This window comes from Trachemys scripta, chromosome 3, assembly GCF_013100865.1.
Source record: "Trachemys scripta elegans isolate TJP31775 chromosome 3, CAS_Tse_1.0, whole genome shotgun sequence".
Classification (NCBI taxonomy): Eukaryota; Metazoa; Chordata; order Testudines; family Emydidae; genus Trachemys; species Trachemys scripta.
Genome location: NC_048300.1, coordinates 150,176,686 through 150,195,619, shown reverse-complemented (window position 1 = coordinate 150,195,619; position 18,934 = coordinate 150,176,686).

Here is an 18,934-nt window from a genome sequence, read left to right as displayed (position 1 = left end):
TGGGTGCAGGAAGCGGGTGGGGGGAGTTTGCAGAGCTTCCTGCAGCTGGGGAAGAAATCTAGGGATGGGGCTGACCCAGTCCCAGATACCATGCAAGGGAAAAGAAAGTTCCTTCCTCCCTAGCCCAGCCAAGACTAGAATCTGAGTCTGGTGCAGGATAGGAGCCACCAGTCAGGTCTTCCTCAGTCCCACCGCCTGCCCCAAAGTGATTTACCTCTCTTTTGGTTGCCCTGGGCACCCAAAACATACTGCTGGGAATGGTCGCATGACGGCTCTTGTGGCTTTCATTTGCGTCCCTGTCAGAAAGTCATTTTTTCTGCAGAGACGCAAAGAAATCTGTGGGGGACATAAATTCTGCACATGCACAGTGGTGCAGAATTGCACCAGGAACAGCAAATTGACCAGAGTAGGAGGGAGACAGCATAGCATCTGCACAAGCAGGAGGGGAGAAAAACTTTATCTGGCAATACACTTCAAAGGTATACACTTCAAATGTTCACTGGATTATAAAAGAAAGGGAGAGGCTCCCTTACCTATCCTTCACTTACGGGACATAGGGAACAGCAATTTCTGAGCTTATGAACAGTGGATCCTCATAGCCTGAAGGTCAGGAGCTGTTGTTACTTTCCCATAAGTGACAAACTGTTTTAGGCAAAGATATAGCTTGCTAGAATTAAGTTCTAAGCACTAGAACTTTATATATATCCACACCAGCATCCTAGAGCAGCAGTTCTCGAGTGGGAGGCTCCCAGGTTTCAGGGGTCTGCAGGGCACTGCATGGCTCAAGCCTTGAGCCCCAGCACTCCCCACAGGACTGAAGCCGCAAGACCTGAGCTTGGTGCCCCAGTGGGGCTAAAGCTTGCAGCCCTGGTGCTACCCAGTGGGCCATGGACCCCCAGTTGAGAGCCATAGCTCTAGAGCCCTGCACCAAAACAAAAATTTGAATCTCCATCCAATCCACAAGGCTGGTAAACAATACAATTGCATCCATGGATCCAGATATCTGCGGATATAAAGCAGATATCTGTGGATTTGCAGGGCTTTACCTACAGACCCCATCATAGTGTATTATTTTTGTTTTGTCTGGCTTTGTCCAGCCTTTTCTATTTATTTTATTCTTGCCTGGTATCACTTAAATCTGTGTTCTTTATTAATACACCTATTCTTGTTTTATTACAAAACCATCTCAGTGCTATTATATTGAAGTAAAGTATGAGACATCTGCCAAATTAACAGTTAGGTGTGTCCTGTCTCTTTGTAGGCAGCAAATTTTATAATTTCTCTGAAGAACGGGGCACTGCAGGGAAAGGTCTCTGGGGAACTCGGGTTCACTGATTGTTACCTGCAAGGCAAAGTTTTGACTGGCAAAGTCTTGAGGAGCTTGTTGGCAAGGCAGACAAACTGGAGTGGCATGGTGCAGACATACAGGTTAACAGCAGCTGAGGCCAAGAAGTAGGGTGACCAGATCAGCGCTATAAAATATCGGGATGCGGGGGCGAGCAAAAAAAAAAAAGGGGGGGGGGGGGGAAAAAAAAAAAAGGCATTTCAAAGGGGCTGGGGGCATGAGCAGGCCCTGGCCACACGCACTGTCCTCCCCGCGGAGCCTCCCGCCCCCCGGCCCGCCACGGGCATATGCGGCACGTGGTGGGTCTGGGCAGGGGCCAGGTGGGCAGCGTGGGCCAAATCCCCACTGCTGCCGGGGAGCCCCACGCTTCTCCCTCCCACTCGCGGCTGCAGCTCCTTCCCAGCGGGACGCATCTCCCGCCACCCAGGCCACATGCAGCATGCGTCCCCCGTGCCTAGTCTCCCTCCTGCCGGGAAGGAGCCACTGGACACGCGCCGCATGTGCCCAGGGCGGGCCGGGTGGCGCGTCCTGCCGGGAAGGAGCCGCAGCCGTGAGCGGGAGGGAGAGGCGCGGGGCTCCCCGGCAGCAGCGGGGATTCGGCCCATGCCTCCCACCCAGTCCCTACCCGCTCCACACTGCCCCCACTGGACCCACTGTGCTGCCCCGCAGGCTGCAGGGCTGGAGCAGCCTCCAGGCTGCGCTCCTGGCCCCGGCCCCCGTGTGCAGCGGCCCGGGCAGGAGCCCTCTGGCGCGGCAGGGGGCTCAGAGCTGAGCCCCCCCGTCTCCCTCCCTTGCCAGCCCCCCTTTGCCCGCCCAGTGCCTGGATGCTGGAGCTGACTCACCAGATCCAGGATCCAGGCACCGCCGCCACCCCGTCCCTCCAGGCTTGCATCGCCATGCAGCTGCAAGCCTGGGAGGGAGGAGGAATGCTGCATGGTTGGGGAAGAGGCGGGGCCAGGGCAGGGATTGGGGGAAGCAGGGGGCGGAGCCGGGGCGGGGGGGCGAGAGTCCCTCCGGGAGGGCAAAATTTCTTGTTTGTCCAGTGTCCCGAACAAACATTGGTCGGGGTCGGGACGCAGGACAAAGAAGCAAATATTTGGGCAGTCCCGATAAAATCGGGATGTCTGGTCACCCTACCAAGGAGTAACACAGTGGCCATACAGTTCTAAGTTCCCTGGGGGAAGTGTCACAGATACAAGATGGTTTTACTTGGGAGAGTGGAGTAAAGGGGGAAGTACTGAAGGAAGGTTTGGGCCAAAAGGAAGGAGGCACCAATCAGATAGGGGGAGAAGATCCAACAGAGAGTTGGTTAGGGAGTGGGTAGAGATGTGATCCTGGAGTGTTTTGGACAGGGAAAAAGTTAAGTGGGGAGGTTTGGACATAGGGAGGGGAGAAATAAAGCAGGAGATGTTGGGCTAGTGGAGTGGGAGAGGGTGTGATTAGGAGCAGAGAAAGAGGAGGTGATTCAGAAAGATTCTGACATATGGTCAGGAGTTGGCGTGGCTATTGATGCAATTTTGAACTTCTTGTCATTTTTATATTCGTGCAACTCTTCAATGACTATCACCTGTTAAGCAGGAGCTTACAACTTTTATGCATCTGTATTATACTGTATTGTGTGATAGTCTACATTCCTCAGAGCAGACTTTCTTCTTCTAAACAGCACTGAGCACACTGTTGTCCAATAAATAAATAATAGCAAACAGGAATAGAGTTGACCCATCTGAAGAAGTGCAGTACTAAACTATGCCATTCCTTCCTAATGGTGCAGTCTGAGAAAACCTTGTGGGACTGCCACTAAAACTTACAAGCTTCAGACTCCAGTCCTAGCAGAGTATACAGACATTATTTCCATATCTGGCAGCCCTCTAACTTTGGTTTGGTGAATTTAGCACTTGAAGCTGCAAGGTATATTTGTGTGTCAATTAATCCTATTAAACCATTCATTTTAGAAACTTCTGAAAACCCATAGATTCTGCCAAACTTTCTCCAACATTAGTGACTCCTCTGTGCTCACCTTCACAGCACTTGTTCACACTGTTTGCATCATTTTATTGCCAGTGCTTAGAGTCAAGTGAGTTGCACAAAGATGAAGACCCGACCAAACAAAAGGAGAGAGCTGTGGGGTGATGATTCCTGGTGAAGGGGCATATTAATAACAATTTCCACTTGCCTTATCCAGAGATAGGGAGGGCAAATTAAGCAAAGGAGAACGCATAAGAGGAGGAGAAGAGACATAAAACAGGGAAAAAGAGAAAGAAAATAGAGAACTAATGGGTAGTTGAAAAGAAAGGAGCTAGACAACATGAAGAAGACAAAGATAACAGGCTAAAGGGAGAAAAGAAATCATGGGTTAAGAAGTACTAGACAAGATGAAAGAAAAAAAAGAGGCAAAAGAAATAGGATGGTGGAGGGAAAAAGAAGAGGAAATTAGGGGGAAACAATCCCCCAGACAACAGGTGGAAGAGAAAAACAAGAAAAAAGTCAAAATGAAAGAAACAGGATAAGAAGCATTAATTAAGCCAATTCATACATTCAGAAGTGTAGGAACTTTTGCGGATAAGAGAGACTCAAGCACCTGAGAAAGAAGAATGTAATGACACTTTGGTTTCTGCTTTAGAAAAAATGTCCTGGGAAGAGTGCCCTGGACTTAAACCATAAGGAGTCATCTTTGGTCACAAGATGCCAGTGTGTAAGTATCTTCTTCCCATAACTCAAATTCTTTGCCTGAACAAAATAACTAGTAAGAATATCCAGTAACTGATTCCTTTAGACATATATAAAAAGCTGATTGTTGATTTAACATCTCCAAAACATTCACCTCTATACAGCTATAAGTTTTTGTATGTCTGCTAAAAGTACATTAATGTAGTCAATATTAGTAAGGCCTATAACTGAAAATCAAAATTCTGTGATAAACAGTCAGATTCTGTAGCAGGCAACTGTATGTACATCATTGTGGAAAACAAACTAACAAATACATTACAAAGTTGCCACTCACACCCACTTCTGTATCTCAATTGCTTATCATCCCTGTATACTGTTCCTGTTGTAATTCTCCAGCAAGGAAGCACCATTTTTACAAATCTGCTGTTACTCTGCCCTTGCCTACTAGTTTCTGGTTTTGTTGGAGGCAAAGCAGAAACACAGTCCTTATGGGGACTAGCAGAGGAGGGAGGGGGCGCGTGGGTGGGTGGGGATGCAGGTATAGTGTTTCCTTGTAGGTTGAAACTGCTAGTGTCCGGGAGCCTGTACATTCTTTCTTCCCCCTCCCAAAGAGGGGGAGTTCCCAGTGCCAGCACATGCTCATTCCTTCCCTAGCACAAAAATTGAGGGGGGGACTCAGTGACACATTTTGACAGTTTCTGTGGTGTGGGGATTTTGTGATTAGAGACCTAAGTGGATAGAATCAATGTCTGCATAATCAAGGAGAACAACGATTAATAGGTACTATGGTTATTCAGTTACGTTTTCAAAAGATTAAAATTATGCTTTCATAAATTATAAAGCCAGAGGGACTATTGTGATCATCTAGTCTGACCTCCTATATAGCACAGGCCATTCCGGAATTAGTTCTTTTTTCTGTTGGTCAAACCCTCCACCACAGTAGCTCTCATAATGGATTTTCTGATCTCAAGTTAGTTCCCTGCTGGCAGGCAGCTGTTACCTTCCCCAAAGTGATCATCAAGTTCATTTCCACAGTGAAGGGGAGGTTCTCACTCTCCTTTAATGGTGCTAATATAGAGGCAAGCACAGATCAGTGTTCCAGAGTGCCTTCCTCATTCTGTAGTTCTGCAGGAACAACTCATTCCCCTTAGTCTGTGACTGTGGTGGTGGGTGCCTGCCTGTTCCCTAGGGAGCTCTGCAGGCTGCTTGCCTCTATCTCTGCACTCCTTGCACTGCTTCACTGCAGTTGCCTCCTGATGGCTTTTCAAAAGCTTCAGCAGAAACCTTTCTTCTGGGAGCTGGGCCAGAAAGTGTGAGCTAGGCCCAGGAGGGCAGTGAAACTGCAACAGTTCAGAATATAAATCACAGTATTGTGAACTCTAAGCATTAAAAAATCATGAGTCAGGCCACCAAAATTATAAGATCAGCCTAAAAATCATGAGTTTTCCAAAATAATAAATGCTGAGTTTTGTTTGCTTTATTTTTCAGTCTTTAGAGGAAATCAACTACCACCCCAAAGTCCCTGTAATTATTTCAAGTTCAAAATTCAATCTGAAATGCACATTCAAAAATATGAGCTTCCCTGCTGGCTGCTCAGAGAGGGGCTCTACTTACCCTCCTGGAATGCAGGACCCGCTCTTCTAGGGCTATCTTGTCTCCCCTTCCTTCCCCATTCAGTCTCCTCGCCCACTCACATTCTCCCTCCATGGTCCCTCACAGGCACCTGTCCCTAGCTAACCCCCTCAATTCACCTGCCTGGACATTTTCTCTCCCTTTCCCTTTACAGTATCCTTACCCTCATACTTAACCTGTTTCCACTGAAAGCCCCCTTAACCTTCCTCAGTTCTCCACGTTCCCCTGCAACTTTCAGCCTCTCCTGCCTCCCACATTCCCCTATCCTGAGTTGTGTTTGAGGGAGGCTGGGGCTAAACCCAGATTTTTGTTTAATTGTAAGAGGTAGAGAGGGCTGGGTTGGGCCTGAGTTCAGGTTACGACCCAGTTCTGGTTTGGGAAAGGTTGTTGCCAGGGCCAGTGCAAGGATATTTTGCACCCTAGGCAAAACTTCCACCTTGTCCCCCCTCCCCCCCCCAAATAAATCACATACATTATACACAATACACGGTCACAGAGTAACATGTTATAATTTAGAATTTATGTTTCTGCGCTTTAAGTTTAGCAAATTTAGAAACAAGTTCCTCCAAGTCAATGCTGTGAGCAATGTCATGTTCCAGGGCCGCCCACAGGATTCAGGGGGCCTGGGGCAGAGGGGCTGGGCTCGGAGATGGGGGTCAGGGCTGTGCTGTATGTTGGAGGCTCCCCCTGCCCCATAAGTATGTCAGAGGCTCCTGGGAGAGGGGGTAAGGGGCACCCCCCCGACCCCATCCTCCCCACAGCCCTGACCCCCAGCTTCGAGCCCAGCCCCTCTGAGCCAGAAACCCCCCTGACCCCATCTCCCCACATCCCTGAGCCCAGCCCCTGTGAGCCGGGCACCCCCGAACCCAGAGCGCAGCTCCCCATCCAGCCCTGGGCAACAGCAGCACCACCCCGAGGCAGCGACAGCCCATTGGTACCAACCATCACCATCACCCAGCAACAGCCCATTATGTAATTGCAAATGTATACATACCATTACAGCTTTTAATGTTTTTAAATAATGTATTTAGTGTATTTTCAAATTATTACAAATTATTTTTTGAATGTATTTAACTAGTTATATTTTACATTTCCAAATACATGTTACTATAGTATTGCAACTTTTTTTTATGGAAGGGGCCCCCAAAATTGCTTTGCCCCAGGCCCCCTGAATCCTGTGGGCAGCTCTGGAACATGACATTGCTCACAGCATTGACTTGGAGGAACTTGTTTCTAAATTCGCTAAACTTAAAGCACGGAAACATAAATTCTAAATTATAACATGTTACTCTGTGACTGTGTATTGTGTATAATGTATGTGATTTATTTGCGGGGGAGAGGGGCGCAAAGTGGAAGTTTCGCCTAGGGCGCAAAATATCTTTGCACCGGCCCTGCCTGTGTCAGCAAGCCGCCGGCAGCCCAGGGGTTCCCCTGTGTCAGCACGCGGACACAGGGGAACCCTTGGGCTGCCTGCCGGCGGCTCAGACTCCCTCTCCCTCCCAGCGCAGCGGCCCCTGGAACGATGTAAAAAAAGATGGGGGGCACAACTTTTTGGCGCCCCCAAAACTTGGCGCCCTAGGCAACTGCCTAGTTGGCCTAAATGGTAGCACCAGCCCTGGTTGTTGCCTAGTTCTGATTTGGGGAGGTTATGGTTGGGTTTAGGGGTTAGTTCTGGTTTGGGGTTTGGTTCCAGGAGGCTTAAGCTGATTCCAGCTGCGGCTTGGTTCTGGTTGGGGAAGTTCTGCCTGGGTTCAGGGCCTGGTGCTGGGTCGGCTCTGGTCCCAGTTCTGGTTCAGGGAAGCTCTGGGTCAGTTCTGTTGGGGGCCCAGCTAAGTTTAGGGATTGGTATTGGTTCGGGGCTCAACTCCAGGAGCCTCTGGCTCAGAGTTGAATCCTGGAGGCTGTGACGTAGTTCTGGTTGTGGTCCAGTTCAGGCTGTAGTTTGGTTTTGGGCAGGGTCTGGATCAGGGAAGCTCTGGCCAGGTTCTGGTTGGGCTCTGGCTCAGGAAGGCTGGGATCTGGCTGGGAGAGGGTGTGGCTTGGTTCTAATTGAGGTCCGGCTCAGGGAAGGTTGAAAATTTTCCATGAACTGGAAATTTCAAATTCCAGCCAGTTTTAATAGTGTGGGCATATTTACTATGGAGAGACAGTTGCAACCTTAATTTAGGGAGAAGCTACTATCTCCTATAATTAAGTAATATTTTTGCACTATATCTTTGGCTTGGATAATTGGTTTGGCCTGAAAATTGCCAGATTTACTCTGAAAGCAAAGGAATTTTTTTCTGCATTTTTTTTTTATATTGACTTTAGTGGAAGGAGGAACAGGCATTATACGTGTGTATGACAGGTAGCTCTTCTTTGGTTGGGTACAGTTTAGAAAGAATATGAGAGTCCTTGTTTTGCTGACAGCTAACAGAACCACATTTAGCTCAAGTGGTAGGATCTAGGTTCTTACCCAGGCTCTGCAGGTTTATGTGATTTAATGTAGATAAGATTGCAATCACAGTTTCATTAGAAAGTTGACTTTGATCTTCCCTGTAATTCCAAAAGAGAAAATAAATAGAAAAATCCTCAAGCTTTCAAGTCTTTAGGGTTAAATGCTCCACTGCAGTTATCTGGAACATTTGAATTAAATTGTTTATGGATTTATTGAGATTAAACAATTATAAAATGTTTCCTTTTTGAATGCTTGCAAAGCATATAAAGTTTCTTTGTGTACCTCCAGCTACCTAATCACAACATTTAAATATAGGTAGATTTTGGCATTGACTCATGCAAGAGGCAGTTTTCAAGGAAAGCATTGCAAACTGTTTTTAAAATTGCTATTATTTCCAAATTAGACACAATTCTTTCTGTCATAAATCTGACAGATCAAATAAAACCCATGATAATGGAGAATATTTTCATCATTGACCTCCAAACCAGTCAGAGACACTTTTTAAAAGTGAAATGAAAGGCTAGGATCTGGTAAAAATGACTTCACTTTTAATATCACTTTGGCCTGGAGGGAATGTAATGTGCATAGGACCATTTTCCAGATGGGGTAGTCGAAGAACAAAGGCTTTTAGTGACTTGCCAAAAGATGACATAGGAAGTTAGTGCATGAGCCAAGAACAGAATCCTGATCTCGAGGTGATAGATCACATTGTATCTGTTAGGTCACCTTGTCACCCACTGAGCTTCAAATATGTGTACCTAGGCCAACTATGTAATTGGGCTAAGGATGCTTTCACCCATTTGTATAAAGTGCTTTGAGATCTATGGAAGTAAAAGCACTATATGAATGAAAAGCCTTGTCGTCAGCAGACAGTTTTTCACTTGGGGTAACTAGACACAGAGATTTACTAGCTTGGCTGGGAAGCCTTCTGGCCTAGTGTGTTAGACACTAACTTAGAAACCTGGTTGTAGTCTTGACTCTGACATTTAATTTGCAATTTTTTGGAACAGTTTTTTTAACCAACTTCTTTTCACGGTGAATTTGGCTGTGCTGTGCATGGAAGTATAGCTGATTTAGCTATATAGTAAACATTGAATGTATCTTTCAAATTATTCATCCAGAATTTCTTACTGGGAGGTTTTTGGTTATTTGTTATTCATTATTTCTATTCTAGTATGTATATGTTCATATAACACAGTTATAGTATCTGAACACTTTCTAGTGGTGAATTAAAGTAACATGACTAATAGCTGTCAAATGTGGTTTGTTTTTTTCTTTCATCATCTCCCCAGAAGGAAAGTTGTGTGTGCATCAGAGGGTTTTGGTTTTTTAGGTTGTTTTGGGCATTTATGTGCATGTTGCTCTGTATTTACATTATATAAAGCAAGGTCACAGAAATGTGCTTTGCACTTGGAGCAGAAAGTGGGGAGGTTTGTGATGGTCGTTAGTTCCTGTGAGAGTTTATTCCACAGTCTCAGACCAACCCCTATTTGTTTTCTGTGAGGCCTACAGAAATCGTGACAATGCTAGACTGTTGGTGTGACAGTATTGAGACCACTTCCTATCATGCTGACCAATACTGTCTCATTGTTTCCTTGTACTCCCTCACCAATCTGTCTGTATCCATCTTGCCTCCTGTCTTAGATTTGGATTGTAAACTTACTGAGGCTAGGATTGTCTTTTTGTTTTGATTACACTAAGCACCTAGCACAACAGGGTCCTAGGCGCTACAATAATACAAATAATAAATAATAATTTCCTCTTGTTTATTAACATTAATTTATCCAGTGATGAAGCAGAAATACTCCTGTGTGATTGAGTGACCCCACTCAGACACCACAAACAGCAAATTGGTTGAAATGAACAGTTCACAAACTGCCTATTGCTGGCATTTATTTGTCTAAAGTATTTGGCAAATACTTCAGAATAACAAACATATTTTTTTAGAAATCAGGATCAGTTTGTAAATAGCTAATTACCAGAAAAAGAGTTAAACTTTCAACAAATACCATTAGTAACAAATAATTCAAATATTTCTTGCAGTACTAAAAGTGAACTACAAAAGGCAAGAAGTTTACTCTGGTTTACTTTCAACAGTGCACATATGGATAGAAAGCAAAATGCTATATTGAATAATATATGTTTTTCTATATATTTAGGATAAAAATAGCAATCATTTTCATGCATAACCTCTTTGCACCTTTGTATTTCATATAATTAATTTATATATATATATATCAAATCCACCAGCTGAAAATGTTTCCCTTGAGTCATTGCTATTCATTAATTATGCATGCTATGAAACCAAAATTGCCACACTTGCCATGAAGAATTAAAAACTTGTATGAACAATACTAAACATGTAATTTTCCCAAATGGAAAAGAAAACAATCTGCATTTTGAATGTATAAACATTTTATGAATATTATAGGATTGAATACATTATCACTAAAGTATTAAAGTAATGAATAACAGAAACCCGTAACAGCTAAGAATTATTAAAATTATAAAAAAAGAAATGTTGTAGATCTATGCTAGCCACAAATCTGTTGTATTCTGACTACAATGGTTATCTAAATATTTAGCTGGCTTTAATAAATAAACCATGAGACCAATTCCACATCAGCAAAAAATATTGTGCTCTTTTTTTTAAATCCCTCCTAATTTGACTGAAGGAAATAGAGAAGGCTTAATATGAAATATATTAAGTAATAGTGGAAATTTGTTCCTATGCCATACAATTTTAAAAAAAATTCACTTAAAGAAAAAGTAGTTCTCTTACAAACAGGGTGGATTGATTCAAATCGAGGCAATTTAAATCACCAAGTGGAAAGCCTTGATTTAAATCATAAATTTTAATCAACTTCTCCACTTGTTCTTCAGTTATTTTCTAAAGAAAGGTGCATTCTCATTGATTTTAACCATTAAAACATGTTGATTTACACTATACCTATATACAAGTAATTTAGTATCTGATGTATGTTTAGTTGCAGCACTGTTGGTGGTACCAGCTGATGATTCTGAAGTTACAGACATTGCAGATGATGGGCATCCATAACTCCTTATGTCTAAGATGGACCCTGAAACAAAATGGTTTAAAAAAGAAGTCATTCTTACTCACTGAGTATTACACAGTGCCCTGCTTTTAAAAAAAAAGACTGTAAAATGAAAAATTCCTCCTACTGCAGCTATTTGTACCACTGTTTAAATGCTATCATTTATTCTACACCCAGTTTTACAGGGAAAATAATTAATGAATCATAAGTATTATCTAAATCTATTTAAACTCTTATCTATAGCAACGCACCAAACAGCTTGACAAAACAAAACATTTTTTAAATGTTAAAAATTCATAAATGCCTAATAAAAACTTTACTTCTAAACTGGAAATCTTCACCTAGTATGTTTGATTATACTGAGCAATAAAGAGTCACTTCAGAATGCCAGCAGTAACAGTAAAAAATTTAATTGATAAATACTCCCACAACAAACTAACATACCAGTTATATTTAGAACACAAACATTTTGAAATTTGCAAGTAATCCACGCAAAACACACATTTATGACAATCTAAATAATCACTTACTGGAATAGTAAAACATGGTAGGCACTCCATAAGAATGGTGCAAAAATGAGTTGTCTATTTAACCAGTTGATTCAGATTGTTCAGACATGTCCATATCATCATCTTCAAAGTCATTATCTTCTGAGGAGCATTTTTCATAATGTTTTATTCTGAGAACCAGAGCTGGCATTTCTTTGTTGCTCTATTTATATTTGGCATGTGTTCTTCTTTTACCTAGATGTACAGAAATTTATTGAAAATATTCCCAAATAGGGTCCTTTTTATGGCCTGCCACCATGGCTGTTTCCCACCCACCCCCCTTCCTAGGTGTTGAAATCAAGGCTAGAGGCTGCACTTTGAAGAATGTTGTCCCTTCTTCCCATAGTGTCCTGCTTTGACACCAGTGTTGCTCTTTTCTAGTTGTGCACTCTGCTCCTTCTTCCTTGTTACATACTGATCTGACCCTACTCCCAGGAAAAGAAAAGAACTAACAACCATCAATGACTTCTGCTCGTGTAACTCACATGCCTTTTGCACTGAAATATTTTCTTTGTGCAAAGACAGAGAGAGAGGCAGTTGAGAAATTAATGGATTTTTCTATATATATCTCTGTGTACACATGCAAGGAGACTGAGCAAGGCCATTTATCTGATGTGCCCAGAACCATCCAGAAGCAAGGGCTGGTCGTTACTGGGCAGTTCAGTGTTTTTTCATGAGTTTTTCATGCGTTTAAATGCTGCATGGTATCATAAATATTCATAATATGAGAACTGAGCCAATCAGAGCTCCAGGTAGGGAGAAGCTATAAAACAGGAGTATGAGGCCATCCAGGCAGGCTCAGTGGATGATCCTGGTGAGATACATGATGGTTTCTTTTGGAGTCAGAGGCTGATCCCAATGTTTGTGATGACTTTACCAGTCTCTTGCTCCCAGGAGCACAGTCCCTTGGTCCCCATAGGATCAAACCCTTAGTACAGTACATGGCATACTGTGAGTATTTATAAACTTGACCTCAGAAGTTATATTTTTTTAACTGATTCTTTCTTTATATAGAAAAGCAGTCTTTAACTCAACATTTTTGATAAAGGCTTGGCCATGGACTCAGGGCCGGCTCCAGGCACCAGCCAACCAAGCACATGCTTGGGGTGGCACCTTGAGGCAGGGCGGTGCTCGATTTTTTATTTATTTTTTTGATTTGGTGGCACAGCGCTCGGACGGGGGGTGGGGCTTCGGGCGGCATGGTGCTCGGGGGGGCAGGGGCTTCGGGCGGCGTGGTGCTTGGGGGGGCGGGGCTTCGGGCGGCGTGGTGCTCGGGGGCGGGATTTTGGGGGGGCGGGGGCTGGTGCGGTGCGGCGGTCGGAAGGGGGCAGGGGCTTTGGGTGGCGCTTGGAGGGGCAGGGCTTTGGGCAGCGTGGTGCTGGGGGGCGGGGCTTCGGGTGGCGTGGTGCTGGGGGGGCGAGGATTTCGGCGGCGCTCGTGGGGGGTACGGCAGGGCGGCTCTCTTCTTTTTTGCCTGGGGCAGCAAAAAAGTTAGCGCCGCCTGCATGGACTTATCATATTAATTTTTATTTAAATGTTTTTAGAGATTGTAATATGTTTAGGCCTTAAAATATTTTCTATTACATTCAAGATTTCATTTTAAACAGGTTTATTTTTTAAAAAGAAACTCTTATAATTTAAATAAAAAAATCCAATTTAAACAAGTAACATTTCCCCCCCCCTCCACAAAAAAAACCATAGATTTTTATCTACCCTGCTTACAAATGGTTGCTATTAAAATATTTACATTTGTTGGGAACAAACATTTCTTTGACATGGTTCATCATGTGTTTATATACAGTGCATGCAGCTGCAAGCAGGCTTTCCAACAGCAGTTCATATTTTAAGTTCATGTTCTGTTGGTATTTTCCATCTAGTTTACCTAGATAGGACTATGTTAAACATGAAATTGTCTTAAAAGTAATTGTAAGCAATGTCAACATAGTTTTATTACCCTATCTTGATTGCTTTTCCTCCTGTTGTTCATAGTTTACATACATAAAAAGTTTGTCCATTATTCCAAGGATAACGTAAAATCAAGAAATCCCTCTCCATCAGCTGCCCTATAGATAGAATTCAGAGATCAACTGTACTTTTTTATTATTGCACTGATGGCATACTGCGTGTGTCATTTGCAAGAAGTCTATTTTAATGGCCAAAGAGTGGATTTAACAATATTTTTTCGTCTCCATTCAGAGTGAAATTCAAAACTATGTCTAGGTCCAGCACAAGGCCTATGAACCCCTTAAGTCCTCCAAATAGCATTGTAGTGATGCATGAGCCTTGTGCTGACCTGCACAGAGGTGAATTTTACCTATAGTGTAGTAAGGTTAGGAATCCTAACATACTTAACTTTACTACCGTGAGTAGTCACCTTGTAATCCAAGTAAAGTTAATATATATGTAAATGTTTGCCAGAGCAGGGCCTAAGAAACTAAGCTAACTAGACAATAATTAATACAGTTCATGCAGAGTCAACAATCATAGGCAAAGGGTGAAAATATTTTTGGGGCAGGGCCTGACTCTGTCCTGGCTCCAAGGATGGGGGGTTTGAAGAGCAAGCCCACTCACCATTGGCAAAAGCAGCAGAGCAAACCCACCTGGCCCTGCATTCACCCAGGCCAGTGGCAACTCAGTCCTATCCTTTGGGGTTTGACCTGGGGATGGCAGAGCAATCCCTGGCAGCAGCAGCTCTATGCTGTCCCACAATGGTGGCCTGGGCTCGTCCCACTCTGGCCCATTGGCACTCACCTCAAGGAGGAGTCTTGAGGGGCCCACTATGATGTCATGTGGTGGGCATCTGGGCTTCACCTGCTGAGCTGTGCATGCATGCTGGGGTTGGGGAGTTGTGCAGTTTGGGGGGTGAACCCCCACTAGCCCTAGCCACTTGCTGCCTACATCAACAAACAGTTTCAAGCTCTTAAAAGTTCCCATTACAGCCCTTAGTTTATATGATTTTAAAACTTTTCAAATACTTTGAAATCTGGGGATTTCTATGAGTGAATAAAATGTGTATGAATGAATAAGAGAATGTTCTCTCATCCAATTTCACCCTACTCCTTACAAAGGTCTAAATGGGATCATGGTTTCAGCAGTAATATTGCAGAAAAATGAAGCCGTAGACACTAGAACTCATGGAGGCTGTAATTTCACCAACTACCACCCATGCTTCACCAAGCTAGTATAGGCCAGGAGAAAGCAATGGCACAAAACCTTCTTAAAACTTTTTAAAACTTTAAAAAGGAAAAAAGAGTCACTTTAATGTAAAAAAGCCTGGGAGATTAAGGAACTGTATTGTGATAAATAAAGTGCCTACTAGATTACATAGAGCTGCAGATCCATGATTACACAGATCCTTGAAACTCCCCTCTCCCCTCCTCCCCCCACAACTGGCATGAAGGAGCTGTGGCTGGCATGAGGCTGGTAACTGGCATGAAGGGAACTGCAGAGTTGCTGCACGCTTTGGCCCTGTTTTGGGGGTGATGGATTTCATCTCCCAGCTGCTTCACATTTCATTGACAGAGAGCCTGAATATACTGGTTCCAGTAGGATGCAGTAAATTTCTCCCACAGGGCAGTCCTACTTAGATAAACTTTTTGGGAGATCAAAGGAGGACGCTCGTCTCAGGAATCCTGGTATGAAGTGGAGTTGGAGGGGTGGAGGAAAAGAAAGAACAAAGAAAAGTCACAGAGAGGAATAATGACATGAGTTTACTGCTACCAACTTTTAACCTTTATAATTTAGGTTAAATGACCCGTAGTTGTGCAGCTTTCCATAGCTGCAACTTCACAAAAAAGTAAATTATTTTCTTTTATTTTCAGCTATTTCTCTCCTCTAAATGTCATTCAACCACAACTATAATTTGGATGTGACTTAATATTGATGGAAATGTGCACTGACTGACTGCCCTAGGAAATAAGAGACTCTATCCTTGGTAGAGAAAGATCAAATAGATGGAGTCCAGTGACCTTGCCCGTGTAGGGGATGCCAAGTACAGTAGGACTGCCTCCTGTTTTTCTGAAGGATGAATTATATTAAAGTTGCATACATACACACAACTGTGTATGTGCACGCATGTGCAGCAATCCCAGAGTCCTTGTATGTTGTTGTTGATGTATTTAATATTTTACAGGACCCAAAGGAGTGCTAGGCATCTCACAATACTAATAGGAGGTCTTGGTCCATGACTATGGCTCTTAGACTCTACAGTAATACAAATGAAAACGAATAATATAATAGGAATTCCTGTTCCCTGCCACAAAGCGCTTACCGCCTGATCTCGAATATAATATAGTCAGTGGTTACAGAAACAGCAGGGAAGAGGGACAGGAATTAGCTTAATAAATCATTTACTTTTCCAGTTCATTTTTTATCTCATGAGTGAACTGCTCATTTATATGGAAGGAGGGAGGGGTGTTTGGACAATGGAGCTGAAGCTGGGAGTTGATATAGGAGAGAGGCAGAAAACTGAATTGTGGAAGGAAGATGGTGTACGGGAATATACTAACAGGAGCAGAATACCCTAACTTTGGTTGTAAATTACAGACTTAGTGCACATGGCTATACCGTTTTTATTTAACAGCCATGTGAATTTAGGGGATTTTTTGGTTTTACCCACTGGAGGGCTCCCATATTGCATTTAGTTGTTATAAGACTACTCGTACTCCTGTGGAAGCCGCTGATTTCAGTTGCTCAAAGAACAGGGCGAAATCCTGATGTCTTTACTTAAAATAATCTCCTACTGACTTCAAAATTTCAATGGCAGTTTTACCAGAGTAAGCTCTTCAGGATTTGATTCTTAATACAACAACTTATTGATAGACTACACAAATAATAATATTCAGTTGATATAAAGACAGATATGCATTGAGATTTCATACCAAGATTTATCTGCATGCAAGATTTCACAAACATGACATCTCATATATGCCCTGTCATTAGCTTTAACTTAACATGACCAGAATCAAGTTTCTCCTTATGTCTCCCAAGCCTTACTCAGTCTCTGAATCTCTCTCATTATTGTCATCAGCATCACCCTTCCAGTCATTCAGGCCATAACTTGAGTGTCACAGTCAACTCTTCCCTTTCTCTAGAGCCACATATCCAGAACATATCTAAATCTTGCCTCTTCTTCCTCTGCAATGTTTTCAATATGCAATTTTCTCTCTCTTGCTGCACCACTAAAATTCTTGTCTAGGACTTTATCTTCTCCCATCATGGCAGCTACAACCTTCCCCTCTCTAACCTTTTTTACATCCACTTTTGATCACCCTGTTCCATCAAAAATTATGTTGAAAAAAATTATAAGCAAGGCCTGTCACACTGGTCCTAACACCCTCTTCTTTGAATCACCCTACTCTACTGGTTCCCTGTTCTTACACACAGCATGAAATACAAGCTTTTTGCCTGCACTTTTAAGCTTTCCAAAAAGATTTCCAAAACTGAAAACTGTTATGAGCCAATTTAATTAGGAAGAAAATTTGACACAAAGGAATGTGAATGATATCTGGGAATTGATCAAGAAAACCTCACTAGATACCCCAAGACCCATAACTCCAGAACCACAAAAGAAGGGTTTTTTTCAGTTAAAAAAATTGCTCTGATTAAGAAGAGAAACCAGCAATAATATGTATGGGAGGAGTTGATAGCAATGACTGTATATCAGCAGTTATGAAATACAGATAACTGATGAAGGAAGCTAAATGTATCAATGACAGTTGACACATGATGCAATTAATAAAAGTATAAACCCATAATTATTGCCAGTCAAGGTGGTTTATGGAAAATATCTTGTCAAACTTGAAATCATTTTCTGATTACGTTAGTTAGGTTGATAAGGGCAACTATTGACATCATAGATTTCTGCAAGGCATTTAACATAATGTTGCATGATGTTCTAATTTAAAAATTAGCACCATACAAAAATAATTTAGTACAATTAAATAGATTAAATAGATGATAATCCCCATTTAAAATTACTATCTGATGCAGGTGTTTCTAGTTGGGGGCCCAGGGTTTTGTTCTTGGCCCAGTGCTATTTATCAGTGATCTGTAAGAAAATTATCTTAGGGGATAGCACACTTCATGGCTCATGTAGGCCAAGCTCATGGCACAGACATGGCTCCTTGCATTCCTCCATGCACCATCCCTACAACATATCGGCAAAGTTCTGTATGTTATACAGCTTTTTAAGTACAAATAGTTTTTCGTGTTTTTAAAGAAAAAATATACATTATGACTCTAGATTCTATGGGTAGACTGTAATCTCTAGCAATTTTACAGGGTACTGCCACTATACCTAAATTTGATTTTTAAGTCATCTAAGTCACTCCTCCTCTCTTTGTTATTTTATCAGTTTCGTGTTTTTAAAATTTTGTATACGTTGGCCTGCTTTCAAGTTCGGGCATAGTTTCTACTGCTCATGTGATTTTATGACTCTGTTGGTCATCTTGCAGGTGCTGTTCATCTTGTAGCATAGTTTCCATAGCGCAAGCTTCTATTTGCTCGCTTATAGCCAGCTTTTGATCTCAAAAGGAGTTTATGTTGATGGCATTTGGATTACCACTTAGCCTTTGTAAATGCCAATTGTTCTGAGGGTTTCTTGTGGCATGATCTAGGTAATGAACTGTAAAATTGAAAAGCATAACTTAGTACACCTATATGACATAAATATAGGTAAGTCTTTACTTTAAACTCATCTGACACCTACAGACAGTAGGAAGGAGAACTGAATAACTCCATACCAGTGTTCCCCTTGCCAGGAGCTCTGTATCTCTCATTTTGTTCCTCTTCCACTCCCCCACCCCAGCAAAAAAATTGTCTTTCTTCCCCCTTGATTGCTAAAAGATGGGCAGACTGTTGGTGCTCTCTCTCTCTCTCTCCCCCACCATGGAGCAGGTTTGGGAAGTCAGCACTAGAGGAAGGAATGAAGCCTTCTTCACTCTCCTTTGTCTCTGGCTCCCCCTGCTGTTTCTTTCTGTCTGGGAGATAAGTCATTCAGGGTGTCCACATTTTAAACTCCATTGGGACATGGACAGAGCTGAGATGGGGGCTGTATGCTGGAAGGTGTTAATGGCCACCTTCAACTGGTTCTTTGAGCTATGGAAAATTACAAAGTGGATAAAGAGGATAGGTGTGCTAAGCAGATGTGAGGGGCCCTGTGTGTCCTCCATTCTCCTTTTCCGATTTTTCCAGTTTTCCCCAAAATCTATGGTGTTCTGCCCACTGATGCCTGAACATCCCCTGACAT